This window comes from Cetorhinus maximus, chromosome 10, assembly GCF_964194155.1.
Source record: "Cetorhinus maximus chromosome 10, sCetMax3.hap1.1, whole genome shotgun sequence".
Taxonomy (NCBI): domain Eukaryota; kingdom Metazoa; phylum Chordata; class Chondrichthyes; order Lamniformes; family Cetorhinidae; genus Cetorhinus; species Cetorhinus maximus.
In genome coordinates, this window is record NC_135888.1 from 52,709,894 (window position 1) to 52,729,856 (window position 19,963).

Sequence of the window (19,963 nt, forward strand, 5' to 3'; positions counted from 1 at the left end):
GAGGCCATCACTCATTCAGACCCACACTCACTCAGACTCTCACTCACTCAGACCGTCACTAACTCAGAGACACTCACCCAGACCCTCGCAAACTATGATACTTACTCAGACCCTCACGCACTCAGACTCACACTCACTCTGATATGCTCAATTAGACCCTCAATCATTCAGATACTTACTCAATCAGAGACCCTCACTCAGACCCACACTCACTCAGACCCTCACTCACCCAGTCCCTCACTCACTGAGACCCTCTTTCACACAGACCCTCACTCACTCAGACCTCACTCACTCAGACCCACACTCACTGAGGCCATCACTCATTTAGTCCCTCACTCACTCAGACCCTCACTCACTCAGTCCCTCATTCACTCAGACCCTCACTCACTCTGACACTCCCACAGAGACCCTCACCCTCACTCACACATCCCCTCACTCACTCAGAGACCCTCACTCTCTCAGAGACCCTCACACATAGACACTCACTCACTCAGAGAGCCTCACTCAGACCCTCACTCACTCAGACCCTCACTAACTCAGAGATACTCACCCAGACCCTCGCAAACTATGATACTTACACAGACCCTCACACATTCAGACCCACACTCACCCTGATACGCTCAATTAGACCCTCACTCACTCAGATTCTCACTCACTTAGAGACCCTCACTCAGACCCACACTCACTCAGACACTCACTTACTGAGACACTCACTCACTGAGACCCTCATTCACACAGACCCTCACTCATTCAGACCCACACTCACTCAGACTCTCACTCACTCAGACCCTCACTAACTCAGAGACACTCACCCCGACCCTCACAAACAAATGATACTTACTCAGACCCTCACACACTCAGAACCACACTCACTCTGATACGCTCAGTTAGAAGCTCACTCAGACCCTCACTAACTCAGAGATACTCACCCAGACCCTCGCAAACTATGATACTTACACAGACCCTCACACACTCAGACCCACACACACCCTGATACGCTCAATTAGACCCTCACTCACTCAGATTCTCACTCACTTAGAGACCCTCACTCAGACCCACACTCAGACACTCACTTACTCAGACACTCACTCACTGAGACCCTCATTCACACAGACCCTCACTCATTCAGACCTACATTCACTCAGACTCTCACTCACTCAGACCCTCACTAACTCAGAGACACTCACCCCGACCCTCACAAACAAATGATATTTACTCAGACCCACACTCACTCAGACCCTCACTCACTCAGACACTCACTCACTGAGACCCTCTTTCGTACAGACCCTCACTCAGACCCTCACTAACTCAGACCTTCACTCACTGAGGCAATCACTCATTCAGTCCCTCACTCACTCAGGCCCTCACTCACTCAGGCCCTAACTCACTTGGACCCTCAGTCCACCAGATGCTCACTCAATTGGACCCTCATTCACTGAGACATTCACTCACTCAGACATTCACTCACTCAGACCCTCACTCACTCAGACCCTCACTCACTCAGACCTCCACTGACTCGAACCCTCACTCACTCAGACCCAAACTCACTAAGACCCTCACTCACGCAGAAAACCTTACTCAGACCCTCACTCACTCAGAGAGCCTCACTCAGACCCTCATAAACTCAGAGACACTCACTCAGATCCTCACTCACTCAGAGACCCTCATTCACTCAGACCCTCATATACTGAGTGACCCTCACTCAGACCCTCACTCCTCAGGCACTCCCTTGCAAACTCTGATACTTACTCAGACCCTCATACACTCAGACCTTCACTCACTCAGAGACACTCAATCAGACCCTCACTCATTCAGACCCTCACTCACTCAGACACTCACTCACTGAGACACTAACTCACTGAGACCCTCATTCACACAGACCCTCACTCATTCAGACCCACAGTTCTGCGGACATCACTCATTGAGACCCTCACTCACTCAGACCCTCACTCAGACCCTCACTAACTCAGAGACACTTACCCAGACCCTCGCAAACTATACTTACTCAGACCTTCTCACACTCAGACCCACACTCACTCTGATATGCTCAATTAGGCCCTCACTCACTCAGACACTCACTCACTCAGAGACCCTCACTCAGACCCACACTCACTCAGACCCTCACTCACTCAGACACTCAATCACTGAGACCCTCTTTCACACAGACCCTCACTCACTCAGACCCTCATTCACTGAGGCAATTACTCATTCAGTCCCTTTCTCACACAGACCCTCACTCACGCAGACCCTCACTCACTCGGACCCTCACTCACTCTGACCTTTACTCACTCAGACCCTCTCTCACTCAGACCCTCTCTCACTCAGACCCTCTCTCACTCAGACCCTCACTCACTCAGTCCCACACTCAGTCAGACCTTCACTCACTCAGAGTCCCACACTCACTCAGTCCCTCACTCACTCAGACCCTCAATCACCCAGACCCTCATGGAGAGACACTCAGTCACTCAGGGACCCTCACTCACACCCTCACTCAATCAGACCCTCACTCACTCAGAGACCCTCAGTCACTCAGACCCTCACTCACTCAGAGACCCTCACTCAGACCCTTTCAAACTCAGAGATACTCACTCAGACCCTCACTCACTCAGAGACCCTCATTCACTCAGACCCTCACTCAGACCCTCACTCACTCAGATTCTCACACACTGAGTGACCCTTACTCAGACCCTCACTCCTCAGACACTCCCTTGCAAACTGATACTTACTCAGGCCCTCACACACTCAGACCCATGCTCACTCTCATACGCTCAATCAGACCCTCACTCACTCAGACCATCACTCACTCAGAGACACTCAATCAGACCCTCACTCATTCAGACCCTCACTCACTCAGACACTCACTCACTGAGACCCTCACTCACTGAGACCCTCACTCACACAGACCCTCACTCACACAGACCCTCACTCAGAGACCATCAGTCGGACCCTCACTCAGACACTCACTTACTGAGTCCGTCACTCACTCAGACCCTCAATCAGATCCTCACTCACTCAGAGGCCCTCACTCAGACCCTCACTCAGAGACCCTCACTTACTTAGGCACCCACACTCAGAACCACAATCAGACCCACACTCACTCAGAGATACTCACTCAGACCCTTACTCACTCAGAGACCTTCACTCAGACCCTCACACCATCAAAAACATTCACTCACTCGGATCCTCACCCTCAGAGACCCTCATTCTCTCAGAGACCCTCACTCAGACCCTCACTCACTCAGACCCTCACTCACTCAGACACTCACTCACTGGGACACTCACTCACTGAGACCCACACTCACACAGACGCTCACTCACTCAGACCCTCACTCACTCAGACCCTCACTCATTGGGGCCGTCACTCATTCCGACCCTCACTCACTGAGACCCTCACTTACTGAGACCCTCACTCACTCATACCCTCACTCACTTGGAATCCCACTCACTCGGACCCTCACTCAAACCCTGACACTCAGACCCTCACACAGACTTTCAGTCAGAGACCAGCACTCACTCAGAGATGCTCAATCAGACACTCCACTCAGAGACCCTCACTCTCTCAGAGACCCTCTCTCATAGACACTCACTCTCTCAGAGAGCCTCACTCAGACCCTCACTCACTCAGACCTTCATTTACCCAGACCCTAACTCATTCAGAGACCCTCACTCAGATCGTCACTCACTCAGACCCTCTCTCACTCAGACCCCCTCACTCAGATCCTCACTCATTAATTCCCTCACTTACTGGGACCCTCACTCAGACCCTCACTAAGTCAGAGACACTCACACAGACCCTCACAAACTCTGATACTCTCACTCAGATCCTCACTCACTCAGACCCACACTCACTCTGATACGCTCAATCAGACCCTCACTCACTCAGAGACCGTCACTCAGACTCTCACTCACTCAAAGCCTTACTCATCCAAACACTCAGTCAATGAGACACTCACTCACTGAGACCCTCACTCAAACAGAACCTCACTCACTCAGACCCTCTCTCACTCAGACACTCACTCACTCAGACACTCACTCACTGAGACCCTCACCCATTCACACCCTCACTCCCTTGGACCCTCCCTCAATCGGACCCTCACTCACTTAGACCCTCACTCACTCAGACCTTCAGTCACTCAGACCCTCACTCACTTGGAACCCCACTCATTCGGACCCTCACTCACTCGTCCCTAACACAGACCCTCACTAACTCAGAACATCAGTTACTCAGAGACCCTCACACACTAAGACCCTCACTCACTCAGACCCTCACTCACTCAGAGAATCTCACTCAGACCCGCACTCAGAGACCCTCTCTAACTCAGAGACCCTCACGCATAGACACTCACTCACAGACCCTCACTAACCCAGAGACCCTCTCTATCTCTGACCGTCACTCACTCCAATACTCACTCAGTCACTCTGATACTCTCACTCAGACCCTCACTCACTCAGGCCCTCACTCACTCAGAGACCCTCACTCAGACCCTCACTCACTCAGACCCTCACTCAGACACTCACTCAGTGAGACACTCACTCAGTGAGACATTCACTCACTGAGACCCTCACTAACACAGACCCTCACTCACTCAGACACTCATCTCACTGAGACCATCACTCATTCAAATCCTCACTCAGAGACCTTCCCTCACTTGGACCCTCACTCCACCGGACCCTCACTCAATCGGACCCTAATTCACTGAGACATTCACTCAATTGGACCCTCACTCATTCAGAACCTCCCTCACTCAGACCATCACTCACTCAGACTCTCACTCAATCAGACCTTCACTAACTCAGAGACCCTCACTCACTCAGTCCCTCACTCACCCAGACCCTCACGCAGAGACACTCATTCACTCAGGGACCCTCACTCACACCCTCATGGACTCAGACACTCACTCACTCAGAGACTCTCACTCAGAGACCCGCACTCACTCAGAGATCCTCAATCAGACCCCCATTCAGAGACCCTCACTCTCTCAGAGAGATTCACTCATACACACTCTCTCACTCAGAGAGCCTCACTCAGACCCTCACTCACTCAGAGACCTTCACTCACTCAGAGATACCCACCCAGACCCTCACAAACTCTGATACTCACTCAGGCCCTCACACACTCAGACCCCCACACTCAGACCCTCACTCACTCAGACCCTCACTCACTCAGACACTCACTCACTCAGACATTCGGCCACTGAGACCCACACTCACCCAGACGCTCACTCACTCAGACCCTCACTACTCAGAACGTCACTCATTGGGGCTGTCACTCATTCAGACCCTCAATCACTGAGACTATCGCTCAATCGGACACTCACTCACTGATACCCTCACTCACTCGGACCCTCATGCACTCATCCCCTCACTCAAATAGAATCCCACTCACTCGGACCCTCACTCATACAGACACTCACTCACTGAGTCACTCACTCACCGAGACACTCACTCATTGAGACCCTCACTCACACAGACCCTCACTCACACAGACCTTCACTCTCTCAGACCCTCACTCACTCAGACACTCATCTCACTGAGACCATCATTCATTCAGGCCCTCACTCACTGAGACCTTCACTCACTTGGACCCTCACTCCACCGGACCCTCACTCAATCAGACCCTCATTCACTGAGACATTCACTCAATCAGACAACCACTCACTCACACCCTGACTCACTCAGACCCTCACACAGATCTTCAGTCAGAGACCCGCACTTACTCAAAGATCCTCAATCAGACACCCAGTGAGAGACCCTCACTCTCTCAGAAACCCTCACTCATAGACACTCACTCACTCAGAGATCCTCACGCACTCAGACCCTCACTCACTCAGAGAACCTATTCAGACCCTCACTATCTCTGATCCTCGCAAACTCTGAAACTTACTCAGACCCTCACACACTCAGGCCCACACTCACTCTATGCTCAATCAGACCCTCAATCACTCAGACCCTCACTCACTTAGAGACACTCACTCAGACCCTCAATCACTCAGACACTCACTCACTGAGACACTCACTCATGGAAACCCTCACACACAGATCCTCACCCTCTCAGACCCTCACTCTCTCAGACCTTCACTCACTGAGGCCGTCACTCATTCAGACCCTCACTCACTCTGACAACCTCACTCAGACCCTCACTTACTCAGAGACCCACACCCAGATCCTCACTCATGCAGACCCTCACACAGACCTTCACTCACTCAGACCATCAGTCACTCAGAGACCATCACACACTAAGACCCTCACTTACTCAGAGACCCTCATGCAGATCGTCACTTACTCAGACCCTCACTCACTCAGACACTCACACAGAGACCCCCACCCTCACTCACACAGCCCCTCACTCACTCAGAGACCCTCACTCTCTCAGAGACCCTCACACATAGACACTCTGTCACTCAGAGAGCCTCACTCAGACCCTCACTAACTCAGAGGCTCTCACCCAGACCCTCGCAAACTCTGATACTTACTCAGACCCTCACACACTCAGAACCACACTCACTCTGATATGCTCAATTAGACCCTAACTCACTCAGACACACACTCACTCAGAGACCCTCACTCAGATCCACTATCACTCAGACCCTCACTCACTCAGACACTCACTCAGAGACACTCACTCACTGAGACCCTCATTCACACAGACCCTCACTCACTCAGACCCTCACTCACTCAGACCCACACTCACTGAGGCTGGCACTCATTCAGACCCTCACTCACTGAGACCCTTACGCATCTGGACCCTCCCTCAATCGGACCCTCACTCACTGAGACCCTCACTCACTGAGACCCTCACTCACTCAGACCCTCACTCACTCAGACCCTCACTCACTTGGACCATCACTCACTCATCCCTCACACAGACCCTCACTCACAGAGACTATCAATCACTCAGAGACCATCACACACTTGGAACCACACTCACTTGGAACATCACTCACTCATCCCTTACACAGACCCTCACTCACAAAGACTATTAATCACTCAGAGACCATCATACACTAAGACCCTCCCTCACTCAGACCCTCACACATCCAGAACCTCACTCAGAGACCCTCACTCAGAGATCCGCACTCACTCAGAGATCCTCAATCAGACCCTCACTCAGAGACCCTCACTCACTCAGAGACCCTCACCCATAGACACACACTCACTCAGAGAGCCTCACTCGGACCCTCACTCACTCAGACCCTCACTCACTCAGATACCTTCACTCAGACCCTCACTCACTCAGACCCACACTCACTTTTATATGTTCAATCAGAACCTCACTGACTCAGACCCTCACTCACTCAGACACGCACTCACTGAGACCCTCACTCACTCAGACCTTCACTCACTCAGACCCTCACTCACTCAGACCCTCACTCACTTGGAACCCCACTCATTCAGACCCTCATTCACTCGTACTCTCACTAACTCATCCCTCACACAGACACTCACTAACTCAGACCATCTTTCACTCAGAGACTTTCACACACTAAGAACCTCACTCATTCAGACCCTCACTCACTCATCCCTCACACAGACCCTCACTTACTCAGACCATCAGTCACTGAGGCCGTCACTTATTCAGACCCTCACTTACTGAGACCCTTACCCATCTGGACCCTCCCTCAATCGGACCCTCACTCAATGAGACCCTCACTCACTCAGACCCTCACTCACTTGGAACCCCACTCACTTGGACCATCACTCACTCATCCCTCACTCACAGAGACTATCAGTCACTCAGAAACCATCACACACTAAGACCCTCCCTCACTCAGACCCTCACTCAGCCAGAAGCTCACTCAGAGACCCTCACTCAGAGAGTCACACTCACTCAGAGATCCTCAATCAGACCCCCACTCAGAGACCCTCACTCACAGAGACCCTGACTCATAGAAACACATTCAGTCAGAGAGCCTCACTCAGACCCTCACTCACTCAGACACTCACTCACTCAGAAACACTCACTCAGACCCTCACAAACTGTGATACTTACTCAGACCCTCACGCACTCAGACCCACACTCAATTTCATATGCTCAATCAGACCCTCACTGACTCAGACCCTCACTCAATCACTGAGACCCTCACTCACTCAGACCCTCACTCACTTGGAACCCCACTCATTCGGACCCTCACTCACTCGTACCCTCACTCACTCATCCCTCACACAGACACTCACTAACTCAGACCATCTTTCACTCAGAGACACACACACTAAGAACCTCACTCACTCAGACCCTCACTCAATCGAACCTCACACAGACCCTCACTAACTCAGACCATCAGTCACTCATAGACCCTCACACACTAAGACCCTCAGTCACTCAGGGACCCTCACTCATACACTCACTCACTCAGACCCTCACTCACTCAGAGACTCTCACTCAGACCCTCACTCAGAGACCCTCACTAACTCAGAGACCCTCACTCCTAGACACTCACTCACAGACCCTCACTAACCCAGAGACCCTCACTTTCTCTGACCGTCACTCACTCCAGTACTCACTCAGTCCCTCACTCACTCAGACACTCACTCACTGAGACCATCACTCACTGAGGCCGTCACTCATTCAGACTCTCACTCACACTGACAACCTCACTCAGACCCTCACTTACTCAGAAACCCACACCCAGACCCTCACTCACGCAGAAGCTCACACAGACCTTCACTCACTCAGACCATCAGTCACTCAGAGACCATCAGACACTAAGACCCTCACTTAATCAGAGACCCTCACACAGATCGTCACTTACTCAGACCCTCAATCATTTAGACACTCACCCAGAGACCCCCACCCTCACTCACGCAGCCCCTCACTCACTCAGAGACCCTCACTCTCTCAGAGACCCTCACACATAAGCACTCACTCACCCAGAGAGCCTCACTCAGACCCTCACACACTCAGACCCTCACTCACTCAGACCCTCACTCACACAGACCCTCACTCACTGAGGCCGTCACTTATTCAGACCCTCACTCTCTGAGACCCTTACTCATCTGGACCCTCCCTCAATCGGACCCTCAGTCACTGAGACACTCACTCAACCAGACACTCATTCACTTAGAACCCCACTCACTCAGACCATCACTCACTCATCCCTCACACAGACCCTCACTCACAGAGACCATCAGTCACTCAGAGACCATCACACACTAAGACCCTCACTCACTCAGACCCTCACTCACCCAGAACCTCAGTCAGAGACCCTCACTAAGAGACCCTCACTCAGAGATCCTCAATCAGTCCCCCACTCAGAGACCCTCACTCAGGGACCCTCACTCATAGACACACACTCACTCAGAGACCTTCACTCAGACCCTCACTAACTCAAAGACACTCATCCAGACCCTCACAAACTCTGATAATTACTCAGACCCACACTCACTCAGACCCACACTCACTTTCATATGATCAATCAGACCCTCAGTGGCTCAGACCCTCACTGGCTCAGACCCTCACCCACTGAGACACTCACTCACTGAGACCCTCACTCACACAGACCCTCACTCACACAGGCCCTCACTCACACAGACCCTCACTCACTCAGTCACTCACTCACTGAGGCCATCAATCATTTACACCCTCAATCACTGAGACCCTCACTCACTGAGACCCGCACTCACTCAGACCCGCACTCACTCAGACCCGCACTCACTCAGACCCACACTCACTCAGACCTGCACTCACTCAGACCCGCACTCACTGAGGCTGGCACTCATTCAGACCCTCACTCACTCATCCCTCACACAGACCCTCACTCACTCAGACCATCAGTCACTCAGAGACCCTCACACATATATTCACTCTCTCATTCACTCTGAGACCCTCACTCAGTGACCCGTACTCACTCGGCACTCACTTACTGAGACACTCACTCACACAGATCCTCACTCACGCAGACCCTCACTCACACAGACCCTCACTCACGCAGACCCTCACTCACTCAGACCCTCACTCACTGAGGCCGTCACTTATTCAGACCCTCACTCACTGAGACCCTTACTCATCTGGACCCTCCCTCAATCTGACCCTCACTCACTGAGACACTCACTCACTCAGACCCTCACTCACTTGGAACCCCACTCACTCATACCATTACTCACTCATCCCTCACACAGACCCTCACACTCAGAGACCATCAGTCACTCGGAGATCATCACACACTAAGACCCTTCCTCACTCAGACCCTCACTCACCCAGAACCTCACTCAGAGACACTCAGAGACCCTCACTCAGAGATCCTCAATCAGTCCCCTACTCAGAGACCCTCACTCACACAGTGATCCTCAGTCATAGACAAACTCACTCAGAGAGCCTCACTTAGACCCTCACTCACTCAGAACCTCACTCACTCAGAGACCTTCACTCAGACCCTCACTAACTCAGAGACACTCACCCAGACCCTCACAAACTCTGATACTTACTCAGAACCACACTCACTTTCATATGCTCAATCAGACCCTCACTGGCTCAGACCCTCACTGACTCAGACCGTCACTCACTGAGACACTCACTCACTGAGAGCCTCACTCACACAGACCCTCACTCACACAGATCCTCACTCACACAGTCCCTCACTCACACAGACCCTTACTCACTCAGACACTCACTCACTGAGGCCATCAATCATTTACACCCTCACTCACTGAGACCCTCACTCACTGAGACCCTCACTCACTCAGACCCGCACTCACTCAGACCCGCACTCTTTCAGACCCTCACTCACTCATCCCTCACACAGACCCTCAGTCACTCAGACCATCAGTCACTCAGAGACCCTAACACATATATTCACTCTCTCACTCACTCAGAGACCCTCACTCAGAGACCTGCACTCACTCGGACACTCACTTACTGAGACACTCACTCACTGGGACCCTCACTTACACAGACCCTCACTCACGCAGACCCTCACTCATGCAGACCCTCACTCACTCAGACCCTTACTCACTGAGGCCGTCACTTATTCAGAACCTCACTTACTGAGACTCTTACTCATCTGGACCCTTCCTCAATCGGACCCTCACTCACTGAGACACTCACCCACTCAGACCCTCACTCACTTGGAACCCCACTCACTCAGACCATCATTCACTCATCCCTCACACAGACCCTCACTCACAGAGACCATCAGTCACTCAGAGACCATCACACACTAAGACCCTCCCTCACTCAGATACTCACTCACCCAGAAACTCAGTCAGAGACCCTCACTGAGAGCCACACTCACTCTGAGATACTCATTCAGACCACCACTCAGAGACCCTCACTCACTCAGAGACCCTCACTCATAGACACACGCTCACTCAGAGAACCTCACTCAGTCCCTCACTCACTCAGAGACCTTCACTCAGACAATCACTAATCAGAGACCTTCACTCAGACCCTCACTAACTCAGAGACACTCACCCAGACCCTCACAAACTCTGATACTTACTCAGATCCACACTCACTCAGACCCACACTCACTTTCATATGCTCAATCAGACCCTCACTGGCTCAGACCCTCACTGACTCAGACCCTCACTCACTGAGACACTCACTCACTGAGACACTCACTCACACAGATCCTCACTCACACAGACCCTCACTCACTCAGACATTCACTAACTGAGGCCATCAATCATTTACACCCTCAATCACTAAGACCCTCATTCACTGAGACCCACAATCAATGAGACCCGCACTCACTCAGACCTGCACTCATTCAGACCCGCTCTCACTCAGACCCGCACTCACTCAGACCCGCACTCACTCAGACCCGCACTCACTGAGGCTGGCACTCATTCAGACCCTCACTCACTCGTCCCTCACACAGACCCTCACTCACTCAGACCATCAGTCACTCAGAGACCCTCACACATATATTCACTCTCTCACTCACACTGAGACCCTCACTTAGAGACCCACACTCACTCGGACACTCACTTACTGAGACACTAACTCACACAGACTCTCACTCACGCAGACCCTCACTCACGCAGACCCTCACTCACGCAGACCCTCACTCACTGAGGCCGTCACTTATTCAGACCCTCACTCACTGAGACCCTTACTCATCTGGACCCTCACTCACACAGACCCTCCCCACACAGACCCTCACTCACTCAGACACTCACTCACTGAGACCATCAATCATTTACATCCTCACTCACTCAGACCCTCACTCACTCAGACCCGTACTCACTCAGACCCACACTCACTCAGACCTGCACTCACTGAGGCTGGCACTCATTCAGCACCTCGCTCACTCGTCCTTCACACAGAGCCTCACTCACTCAGACCATCAGTCACTCAGAGACCCTCACACATATATTCACTCTCTCACTCACTCAGAGATCCTCACTCAGAGACCTGCACTCACTCGGACACTCACTTACAGAGACACTCACACACTGGGACCCTCACTCACTCAGCCCATCACTCACTGAGGCCGTTACTTATTCAGACCCTCACTCACTGAGACCCTTACTCATCTGGACCCTCCCTCAATTGGACCCTCACTCACTGAGACACTCACTCAGTCAGACACTCACTCACTTGGAACCCCACTCACTTATCTCTCACACAGACCCTCACTCATAGAGACCATCAGTCACTCAGAGACCATCACATACTAAGACCCTCCCTCACTCAGACCCTCACTCACCCCGAACGTCACTCAGAGACCCTCACTCAGAGATCCTCAATCAGTCCCCCACTCAGAGACCCTCACTCACTCAGAGAACCTCACTCATAGACACACGTTCACTCAGAGAGCCTCACTCAGTCCCTCACTCACTCAGAGACCTTCACTCAGACAATCACTAATCAGGGACCTTCACTCAGACCCTCACTAACTCAGAGACACTCACCCAGACCCTCACAAACTCTGATACTTACTCAGACCCACACTCATTCAGACCCACACTCACTTTCACATGCTCAATCAGACCCTCACTGGCTCAGACCCTCACTCACACAGACCCTCACTCACACAGACCCTCACACACAGACCCTTACTCACTCAGACACTCACTCACTGAGGCCATCAATCATTTACATCCTCAATCACTGAGACACTCACTCACTCAGACCCTCACTCAATGAGACCTGCACTCACTCAGACCCGCACTCACTCAGACCCGCACTCACTCAGACCCGCACTTACTCAGACCCACACTCACTGAGGCTGGCATTCATTCAGACCCTCACTCACTCATCCCTCACACAGACCCTCACTCACTCAGACCATCAGTCACTCAGAGACCCTCACACATATATTCACTCTCTCACTCACTCTGAGACCCTCACTCAGAGACCCGCACTCACTCGGACACTCACTTACCGAGACACTAACTCACACAGACCCTAACTCACGCAGACCCTCACTCACGTAGACCCTCACTCATGCAGACCCTCACTCACGCAGACCCTCACTCACTGAGGCTGTCACTTATTCAGACCCTCACTCACTGAGACCCTTACTCATCTGGACCCTACCTCAATCAGACCCTCAGTCACTGAGACACTCACTCACTCAGACCCTCACTCACTTGGAACCCCACAAACTCAGATCATCACTCACACATCCCTCACACAGACCCTCACTCACAGAGACCATCAGTCACTCAGAGACCATCACACACTAAGACCCTCACTCACTCAGACCCTCACTCACCCAGAACCTTACTCAGAGACCCTCACTCAGAGACCCTCAATCAATCCCCTACTCAGAGACCCTCACTCACTTAGAGACCCTCACTCATAGACACACACTCACTCAGGGTCTCACTCAGACCCTCACTCACTCAGACCCTCACTCACTCAGACACCTTCACTCAGACCCTCACTAACTCAGAGACACTCACCCAGACCCTCACAAACTCTGATATTTACTCAGACCCACACTCACTCAGACCTACATTCATTTTCATATGCTCAATCAGACCCTCACTGGCTCAGACCCTCACTGACTCAGACCCTCACTCACTGAGACCCTCACTCACACAGACCCTCACTCACTCAGACACTCACTCACTGAGGCCATCAATCATTTACACCCTCACTCACTGAGACCCTCACTCACTCAGACCCGCACTCACTCAGACACGCGCTCACTCAGACACGCGCTCACTCAGTACCGCACTCACTCACACCCGCACTCACTGAGGCTGGCACTCATTCAGCCCCTCACTCATTCGTCCCTCACACAGACCCTCACTCACAGAGACCATCAGTCACTCAGAGACCATCACACACTAAGACCCTACCTCACTCAGATGCTCACTCACCCAGAACCTCACTCAGAGAGCCTCGCTCACTCAGAGACCCTCACTCATAGACACGCACTCACTCAGAGAGCGTCACTCAGATCCTCAATCACTCAGACCCTCACTCACTCAGAGACCTTCACTCAGACCCTCACTAACTCAGAGACACTCATCCAGACCCTCACAAACTCTGATACTTACTCAGACCCACACTCACTCAGACCCACACTCACTTTCATATGCTCAATCAGATCCTCACTGGCTCAGACCCTCACTGGCTCAGACCCTCACTCACTGAGACACTCACTCACTGAGACCCTCACTCACACAGACCCTCACTCACACAGACTCTCACTCACTCAGACACTCACTCACTGAGGCCATCAATCATTTACACCCTCACTCACTCAGACTCTCACTCACTTGGAACCCCACTCACTCTGACCCTCACTCACTCCTCCCTCACACAGACCCTCACTCACTCAGACCATCAGTCACCCAGAGAGCATCATACACTAAGACCCTCACTCACTCAAAGACCCTCAGACATTCAGGGACCCTCACTCATACACTCACTCACTCACTCTGAGACCCTCACTCCGAGGCCCGCACTCACTCTGAGATCCTCAATCAGACCCACACTCAGAGACCATCACTCACTCAGAGACCTTCATTCACAGACATTCACTCACTCAGAGAACCTCATTCAGAGACCCTCACTCCCTCAGAGACTCTCACTCAGAGAACTTCACTAACTCAGACACCCTCACTCATAGACCCTCACTGACACACAGACCCTCACTCAGCCCCTCACTCTCTCAGAGACACACACACTCAGACACTAACTCACTCAAAGACCCACACTAAGACCCTAAATTCCTCAGAGACCCACACCTAGACCCTCACTCTCTCAGACCCACAATCACTTGGACCCCACTCACTCGGACCCTCACTCACTCTGACCCTCACTCACTCGGATCCTCATTCAGACCCTCGCTCACTCAGACCCTCAGTCAAGCAGAGACTCACTCACTAAGACCCTCACTCATTCACTCAGGCCCCTTCACTCAGACCCTGACTCACTCATAACCTCACTCACTCAGACCCTCACTCAGACGCTCACTGTTCCAGCAACCATCACTCACTCAGACCCTCACTCACTCTGATACTCACCCAGATCTTCACTCACTCAGACCCACACTCACTCTGATACTCTCACTCAGACCCTCACTCACTAAGACCCTCACTCACTCAGAGACCCTTACTCAGACCCTCACTGAATCTGGCCCTCACTCACTCAGACACTCACTCACTGAAACACTCACTCATGCACAACCTCAGTCACTCAGACACACACTCACTAAGACTGACACTCATTCAGACCCTCACACACTGAGACCCTCGCTCACTTGGACCTTCCCTCAATCGGACCCTCACTCACTCGGACCTTCACTCAAGCGGACCCTCACTCAGTCCTTCACTCACTCAGGCCCTCACTCACTCAGAGACCCTAACTCAGAGTCCCTCATTCGCTCAGAGTCCATCACTCACTCAGACCCTCACTCACTCTGACAACCTCACTCAGATCCTCACTTACTCAGAGACCCACACCCAGACGCTCAATCACTCTGACCCTCACTCACTCAGAGGCCCTCAGTCAGACCTTCATTCAGACATTCATTCGCTGATACCCTCACTCACTCAGACCCTCACACACTCAGACCCTCACTCACTCTGACAACCTCACTCAGACCCTCACTCACTCAGAGGCCCTCATCCAGATCCTCACTCACTCAGAGACCCTCTGCCAGATTCTCACTCACTTAGACCCTCACTCAATCAGACACTCACTCAGTGAGACATTCACTCACTGAGACCCTCACTAACACAGACCCTCACTCACTCTGATGCTCTCACTCAGACCCTCACTCACTCAGACCCTCACTCACTCAGAAACCCTCACTCAGACCCTCACTCACTCAGACCCTCACTCACTCAGATGCTCACTCACTGAGACACTCACTCACTGAGGCCCTCACTCACACAGCCTATCACTCACTCAGACCCTCACTCACTCAGACCCTCATTCACTCAGACCCTCATTCACTCAGACACTCATCTCACTGAGACCCTTGCTCACTTGGACCCTCACTCAATCGGACCCTCATTCACTGAGACATTCACTCACTCGGACTCTCACTCACTCAGACCTTCACTCACTTGCACCTCCACTGAACCAGACCCTCACTCACTCAGACCCTCACTCAATCAGACCCTCACTCAGAGACACTCAATCACTTAGGGACCCTCACTCACATCCTCACTCACTCAGAGACCCACACTCAATCAGACCTTCACTCACACAGAGACCATCACACACTAAGACCCTCACTCACTCAGACCCTCACTCACACAAAACCTCACTCAGAGACCCTCAGTCACTCAGGGACCCTCAGTCATACACTGACTCACTCAAAGAACCTCACTCAGAGACACACACTCACTCAGAGACCCTCACCCATAGTCACTCACTCACTCAGAGAGCTTTACTCAGACCCTCACTCACTCAGAGACCCTCACTCACTCAGACCCTCACTAACTCAGAGACACTCACCCAGACCCTCACAAACTCTGATACTTACTCTGACCCTCACTCACTCAGACGCTCACTCACTCAGACAATCACTCCCTCAGACACTCACTCACTGAGACCCTCACTCACTTGGACCCTCCCTCAATTGGACCCTTACTCACTGAGACCTTCACTCACTCCGTCCCTCTCTCCCTCAGACACTCACTCACTTAGAACCCCACTCACTCAGATCCTCGCTCACTCATCCCTTACACAGACCCTCAATCACTCAGACCATCAGTCACCCAAAGACCATCACACATTAAGACCCTCACTCACTCAGACACTCACTCACCCAGAACCGCACTCAGAGACCCTCACTAACTCAGAGACCCTCACTCATAGACCCACACTGACTCACAGAACTTCACTCAGCCCGTCACTCTCTCAGAGACACTCACACACTTAGACACTCACTCACTCAGAGAACCTCACTAAGACCTTAAATTAGTCAGAGACCCACACCTAGACCCTCACTCTCTCAGACCCACACTCACTCAGACGCCACTCACTCAGACCCTCACTCAGACACTCACTCACTCAGACCCTCAGTCAAGCAGAGACTCACTCACTAAGTCCCTCATTCACTCAGAGCCTGACTCACTCATAACCTCACTCACACAGACCCTCACTCTTCCAGCGACCATCACTCACTCTGACCCTCACTCTGATACTCTCTCAGATCCTCACTCACTCAGACCCACACTCACTCTGATACTCTCACTCAGACCCTCACTCAATCAGGCCCTCAATCACTCAGACACTCACTCACTGAGACCATCACTCATTCAGACCATCACTCACTGAGACCCTCACTCACTTGGACCTTCCCTCAATCGGACCCTCACTCACTCAGACCTTCACTCAATCGGACCCTTACTCAGAACTTCACTCACTCAGACCCTCAGTAACTCAGAGACCCTCACTCACTAAGACCCTCACTCACTCAGAGACCCTCACTTGCTCAGAGTCCGTCACTCACTCAGACCCTCACTCACTCTGACAACCTCACTCAGACCCTCACTTACTCAGAGACCCACACCCAGACCCTCACTCCCTCAGACCCTCACTCACTCAGAGGCACTCACTTAGACCTTCATTCAGACATTCACTCACTGACACCCTCACTCACTCATATCCTCACTCACTCAGAGACTGTCACTCACTCAGGCCCTCACTCACTCTGACAACCTCACTCAGACCCTCACCCAGGTCCTCACTCACTCAGAGACCTTCACTCAGCCCCTCACTCAGACACTCACTCACTGAGACCATTGCTCATTCAGAGCCTCATACAGACCCTCACTCACTCAGAGGCCCTCAAAAGACCCTCACTCAGAGACCCTCACTCACTCAGACCTTCACTCAATTGGACCCTTACTCAGAACTTCACTCACTCAGACCCTCAGTAACTCAGAGACCCTCACTCACTAAGACCCTCACTCACTCAGAGACCCTCACTCAGAGACACTCACTTGCTCAGAGTCCGTCACTCACTCAGACCCTCACTCACTCTGACAACCTCACTCAGACCCTCACTTACTCAGAGACCCACACCCAGACCCTCACTCCCTCAGACCCTCACTCACTCAGAGGCCCTCAAAAGACCCTCACTCAGAGACCCTCACTCACTCAGGCACCCACACTCAGAACCACAACCAGACCCTCACTCACTCAGAGACCCTCACTCAGACCCTCAGTCACTCAGAGACCCTCACTCAGACACACACTCAGTGAGACATTCACCAACTGAGACCCTCACTAACACAGACCCTCAATCACTCAGACCCTCACTCACTCAGACCCTCACTCATTCTGATACTTTCACTCAGACTCTCACTCACTCAGACCCTCACTCACTCAGAGCCCCTCACTCAGACCATCACTCACTCAGACACTCACTCACTCAGACACTCACTCACTCAGACACTCACTCACTCAGACACTCACTCAGTGAGACATTCACTCACTGAGACCCTCACTCCCTGAGACCCTCACTCACTCAGACCCTCACTCACTGAGACTCTCACTCACTTGGACCCTCACTCCACCAGAACCTCACTCACCCACACCCTCACTCACTCAGACACTTACTCACTGAGGCCATCACTTATTGAGGCCCTCACTCACTGAGACCCTCACTCGCTTGGACCCTCCCTCAATTGCACCATCACTCACTCAGACCCTCACTCACTCAGACCCTCAATCACTCAGACCCTCACTCACTCATCTCTCACACAGACCCTCACTCCCTCAGACCATCAGTCACCCAGAGACCATCACACACTAAGACACTCGCTCACTCAGACCCTCACTCACCCAGAAACTCACTCAGAGACCCTCAGTCACTCAGGGACCCTCACTCATACACACACTCACTCACTCAGAGACCCTCACTCAGAGACCCGCTCACTCAGAGATCCTCAATCAGACCCCCACTTAGAGACCCTCACTCACTCAGACACCCTCACTCATACACCCTCACTCACTCAGAGACCCTCACAAACTCTGATACTTACTCAGACCCTCACTCACTCAGACAATCACTCACTAAGACACTCACTCACTGAGACCCTCACTCACTTGGACCCTCACTCTCTTGGACCCTTACTCACTGAGACCTTCACACACTCTTTCCCTCTCTCACTCACACCCTCACTCACTTGGAACCCCACTCACTCGGTTCCTCACTGACTCATCCCTCACACAGACCCTCACTCACTCAGACCATCAGTCACCCAGAGACCATCACACACTAAGACCCTCACTCATTCAGACCCTCACTCACCCAGAACCTCACTCAGAGACCCTCAGTCACTCAGGGACCCTCACTCATACACTCACTCAGACCCTCACTCACTCAAAGACTCTCATTCAGAGACGCTCACTAACTCAGAGACCCTCACTCATAGACTCTCACTGACTCACAGACCCTCACTCAGCCCCTCACTCTCTCAGAGACACACACACTCAGACACTCACTCATTCAGAGATCCTCACTAAGACCTTAAATTACTCAGAGACCCACACCCAGACCCTCACTATCTCAGACACACACTCACTCGGACCCACACTCACTCG